The sequence below is a fragment of the Herpailurus yagouaroundi genome, unplaced genomic scaffold (genome assembly GCF_014898765.1).
Source record: "Herpailurus yagouaroundi ecotype Mexico unplaced genomic scaffold, PumYag 77, whole genome shotgun sequence".
NCBI lineage: Eukaryota > Metazoa > Chordata > Mammalia > Carnivora > Felidae > Herpailurus > Herpailurus yagouaroundi.
The window spans coordinates 35,456,092-35,461,516 of record NW_024412388.1 but is presented as its reverse complement, the minus strand read 5'-3'; the positions used below and the strand labels follow the sequence as shown (position 1 = coordinate 35,461,516).

General features: G+C 45.1%; 1 protein-coding gene across 3 annotated transcripts in view; it reads left to right on the top strand.

Annotated features, from left to right (window-relative positions):
• The window catches only part of EIF2B3 (eukaryotic translation initiation factor 2B subunit gamma), a 124,436-nt gene that overhangs the window by 118,711 nt on the left and 300 nt on the right, over nucleotides 1-5,425 (top strand). The gene's annotated exons all lie outside the window — the stretch shown is intronic.

Here is a 5,425-nt window from a genome sequence, read left to right as displayed (position 1 = left end):
GAAAGCTAAGTCTGTATCTTTTTTTAAATTTTTTTTTCCACGTTTATATATTTTTGGGACAGAGAGAGACAGAGCATGAACGGGGGAGGGGCAGAGAGAGAGGGAGACACAGAATCGGAAACAGGCTCCAGGCTCTGAGCCATCAGCCCAGAGCCTGACGCGGGGCTCGAACTCACGGACCGCAAGATCGTGACCTGGCTGAAGTCGGACGCTTAACCAACTGCGCCACCCAGGCGCCCCGGTAATTTCTTTAAAATAGGATTCAGGGGAGCCTGGGTGGCTCAGTCAGTTAAGCCTCTGACTCTTAGTTTTGGCTCAGGTCATGATCTCTTGGTTTCAGGAGTTCGAGTTCGTGCGCTGGCAGCACAGAGCCTGCTTGGGATTCTCTCTCCCTCTGTCTCTCTGCCTCTCCCCCACTCGCAGTGTCTCTCTCTCTCAAATAAATTAATTAATTTAAAAATAATAATAATAAGATAAATAAAATAAAACAAGATTCAGAACACCCAGCCTTTTCTCTAACTCCATGGGAAGCCCTTGGAAATGGTCCCCAGAGTTTCAAAAGCAGCTTGTCTGTGGAGCTGCTTTTTTATCCTGTCCTCTCCCTGTCACCTCATCGCATTTCTCTGTGTGCTTTGTTCTGTTCTCTTTGGATTTGTAGCCCTGAACAATGTTTCTTCCACCTCCTTCCTGCTTCTTTGTCTTTGTAAATTCTCCCCTGCTCAGCAAAAAGTAGAAGCATCCTCCAGTACTTTCTTCTTTCAGCCCCTCCTGGAGCCAGGAATTGCTTCCTTCTGTGGTTTTTAAGAGTTTAGATTCCATAGGCATATTTGAATGTATGAACTCCATTTGCCACCACCCTGGAGGATCCCTCCCTTCTTGTGTGCTGGAACCTGGAACCTCACAGTTTCTGCTGCTTCTCCTCCCCGTTTCCAACAAAGTAATGGGGCTCCTTTCTTTTACTCTGCAAGGACCCTTTCCATTCTGTGTTCATAATGTATACATGACAACTGAATGCCAGATACTTAGGCTTTGAGTCATTGCATCTCCCATCAGGGAGCACGAGGCTGGGCTAGCCAAACTCCTAAGATGTCATGGGCTTTAGTGTCCCATGGACTTTTTGGCTCCAACACTGTGTGTTCCCATTTTAGCAAGGAAGCCCCTTAATGGTTGAAAGAGAGGTGGCCAGGGAAATCATCTGGACTCTAAAATACAGAACCTCAACACTTCCCGCTCTGTTTTCTATGCTGGATGGACTGATGTATCCAGCACAATAGTCAGTGCCTTCCTGCCACACGTACTCCTGGCCAGTCACCAATTCCCACTGTTACTTTTCTTTGCAGTTGAGCCATGTGGAGAAAGAAAATCCATAACCATTAGTGCAGCACTTGAGACCTGTTACTGTAGATGATGCAGACAAACATCAACAACTCAGGTCCTCAGCAACAAACAGCTCAGTAGATGGCAGAGTCCCTAAGTCAGTCTTCCTCACCTGGAGGGATTTTAGAATAAAATATTCATCCTCAGAAGTAATGCTATCCTCTCTCCAGATTTCGATTGTTTTCATACCACAGAGTCACTACATCTATAATAGTCTTATACCCCCAAAATGTGACTTTTACAACCAGTATACCCCTCTTCACTACCAGCAGAACAAGCCCTTTTCTAACAAAACTCTGGCTTTTCTTACCCCCACCCCAGCATACTCAGTTAATGAGATTATCTCTGGCAAAAATCCTGGCAGTCTACTTTGATCTCCTGCTCAAGCCAGTAGAAAAGCCACAGCCAACAAAGTCAAAACCTGGGAGACTCTACCTGGAGACTTCATCTGAGTCTCTTCTTATTGTCAGTGAGATAACTTGGGTCTCTTCCCTGTGATCACAGTGATTTGTCCCCTAGCCATGAAAGTAAAACCTGATGGGTACATAGGTCAAGTCCTGGCTAGTGGGAATTCTTCCCAGCTTCCCAGCAGTGCAGCTTTTCATATTCAACTTGTCATTCCCTTCAGTCCCATTGGTTTCTCCTCAACTTGCCAGCCTTCCTTTGTACTCTCAGGGAAGGATCCTTAGGATCTTAGGATCTTTCCTAACCTGATTCCAGCCCAGAACTTTTCCAGTGTGTTTACTGAAGTCAGCTTCCAACCCTGGCCAAGCATAACTAGTACTGCTTGTTGCTTCCCTCCAGGTTTCCTCTGCCTTACTGAATCCCTGTGAAAATTCAGCTGCCCCCAAAATGCCAGATCTAGTCTCTGTTCCCTGAATCCCAGTGAGCAAGACTTCTCCCACCCCCCGGCCGTGAGCAGACCAGAGGGTAGAGCTGAAAGTAGGGAGAGCAAGTCAAAGAAAGTTCAGGTGTTTGTTTGGAGCCTGGCAGAGCAGAAGGCGTTGTCTGCCCCATCCAGGCACTTCATTTGCCCTTCTTGTGTCAATTATGCTCTCTGTGACAAAGAGGTTGGGGGCCTTGTCCGGTATATGCTCCTTGTCCTACATCTGTACTTTCACATAATCCCCAAAACATACATGCATTCAACAACTACTACTGCCTCCTATATTCTAGGCTATGATAGGCTAGAGGTATAAAGATGAATAAGATTTGCCTCTTGCTGTCCAGCTGCCCCCAGTAGAGAAACAGACAAAGAAATAAGTATAGAAAAGTTTCACAGGTATGATGGTAAGAGACTATAAGGGTTAATTAAAGACATAAAAGAGAAATCAGTTCTTGACACAAGGAAGGAATTAAAACTAAATCTTGAAATTCTGGGCTATTTATCAAATACACAAAAGGGAAGAACCTCTCAAGCAAAGGGGAACCAGGTAAGCAAGCAAGCATTTGAAGGCAAAAAACAATCCAGTGTTGGAAACTGCAACTCATTTGGAAAATCTAGAATATAGGGTACAAGGGAGATATAGCAAGAAACAAAGCTGAAAAGGTGGGTGGATCAGAGGGCATGTCTGAATTCTTAAGGTCTCTAAAGCTCCAGTCAGAAACCCCCTTCAAGGCTCCAGGCCATGGGCAATATGAACAGACCCAAACAGGTCTCTACCCAGCTTAGTCCCATCATCAAGGGTCTTCATTTTGCTGCACCAAAGCCTTCTGAGACTGAAGGAGAGCCTCAGGAAAGCCAGTGTTTCTGCCTTACCTATCAGGGTCACATTCAAGCTCCCAAGTGTTACCAGAAACATGTTGGACCTATAGAAGCCATGGGAAGCTTGCCCAGAAAGAATCCATTTTGAGCCAACTGGTCAGCCTTTTCTGTCTGAGCCAACAGAGGACTGGAAAACTTTCCTGTGTCGTCCATCTGCCCCATACCTCTAGGAAATAAGAGATAGCATGACCCTGGTTCCTCTATCCCTTCCAGACTGTTGATTCACTCCCTCTGTTCTATAGCTCTTATTCCTTGAAAACTAACACTTATCTTCCCTTTCACTCCATCACTGGTCAGCTTCTGTGATCCTCCCCTAAATATATTGAAAGTTCATAGTCTTCCTCTGTGCTCCTTCTCTTCTTCTAAATGTCTTGTCTTGGACAACTTAAACTCACCTTTAAAATTCCTTGATCTTCTCTACTCTACTAGCCTTCATCTCCTTTCAATGTTAACTCTCCACTTAATAACGATACCCTATCCTTATCATTACCCAAAGCCTCTGAAATCTTTCCTGTGCAAGTAGCTGTGCTAGACACTGGGGTATGAAAGCAAATACTGACCCTACCCTTGAGATTCTTAGAGTGAAGTAGAAAGAATGACATAATGATGTAGAGACAGAGATATGTATCAGGTAGTGTTTTCACAAAACAGGAAAAGGATAGTATGGAAGGGAAAGCATCAAATAGTGGAGGTGCTTGATTAGGGCATTTAGGGTGAGAATGTGATGGGATGAGGGGAAGAAAGGCATTCTAGACAGAGGGAACAGCCTGTGTAGAGGTCTAGCCATACAAAACGTATGGCTTACAGGGATAAGTGGAGAATGGTGGAACATGAAGCTGGAGGGGTAGGCAAGGATCAGGTCATGGGTTTGGACTTTACAAAATAATGGCCACTGCTTAGCAAGCACTTGATGATTCTGTAAGTCATTGAATCTTCATAAAAACTCTATGGTGGTGGGGCATCTGGGTGGCTCAGTCAGTTAAGCATCCAACTTCGGCTCAGGTCATGATCTCACAGTTCGTGAGTTCAAGCCCCACATCAGGCTCTATGCTGACAGCTCGGAACCTGGAGCCTGCTTCAGATTCTATGTCTCTCTCTCTGTCTCTCTCTCTCTCTCTGCCTCTCCCTGGCTCGCACTGTCTCTCTCTCTCAAAAATAAGTAAAAATTTAAAAATAATAATAAAAAAAAACAAACTCTGTGGTGGTATTATTTCCATGCTACATGTGAGGCGTCTCCCTTTCTCCTTTGGATATCTCCATTTATTTTTATTTATTTTTTTTTCAACATTTATTTTTGAGAGACAAAGACAGAGCACAAGTGGGGGAGGGGCAGAGAGAGAGAGATACAGAATCCGAAGCAGGCTCCAGGCTCTGACCTGTCAGCACAGAGTCCGACGTGGGGCTTGAACCCACGAACCATGAGATCATGACCTGAGCCAAAGTCAGATGTTTGACTGAGCCACCCAGGCACCCCTGGATATCTCCGTTAACCATTCAACGTTATTTCTTCTCACCCTTTTCCCCCACTTCCAATCATCTGGCCACACCACAGGATTTCATATTCCCCTATCTTATATCTTTATACCTTTGCTCATGTTGTTCCAACAGCCTAGAATGCTTTTCCTTTGATACACTGCCTGGAAAAACTATATTCATCCTTTAAAACCCAACTCCAGGGCTACCTGGGTGGCTGTTGGTTAAGCATCCAACTCTTGATTTCAGCTCAGGTCATGGTCTCACAGTTTGTGAGTTCAAGCCCCCCATGCACTGAAAGTGCAGAGCCTCCATGGGACTCTCTCTCTCCCTCTCTCTCTCTCTACCTCCCCTGCTTGCACTCTCTCTCTTTCTCTCACGCTCTCAAATAAATAAGCTTTACACACACACACACACACACACACACACACACACACACACACACACAATGTTTTAAAAATAAAAAGACCCAACTCCAGTTCCCCTCCTATGTGAGGTCTCCCAGAAGCTAACTGTATAAAGAATCAGTCCCTTCTTCCTGTGTAGGAAGATGCTACCTCTCCTATAATCCCTTTGGCAAGTTGTACTTCCAAGATCTTCTCAAGAGCAGAGCCACATAGGAGAGGAATACGTGTTTATGAACATAGAAATCAGAAATAATTTGGTTTGGTTTGGGGCGCCTGGGTAGCTTAGTCAGTTAAGCATCCGACTCTTGATCTTGGCTCAAGTCATGATCTCAGTTCATGAGATCAAGCCCTGCATCAGGCTCTACACTGAGTGTGGAGCCTGCTTGGGATTCTCTCTGTCTCT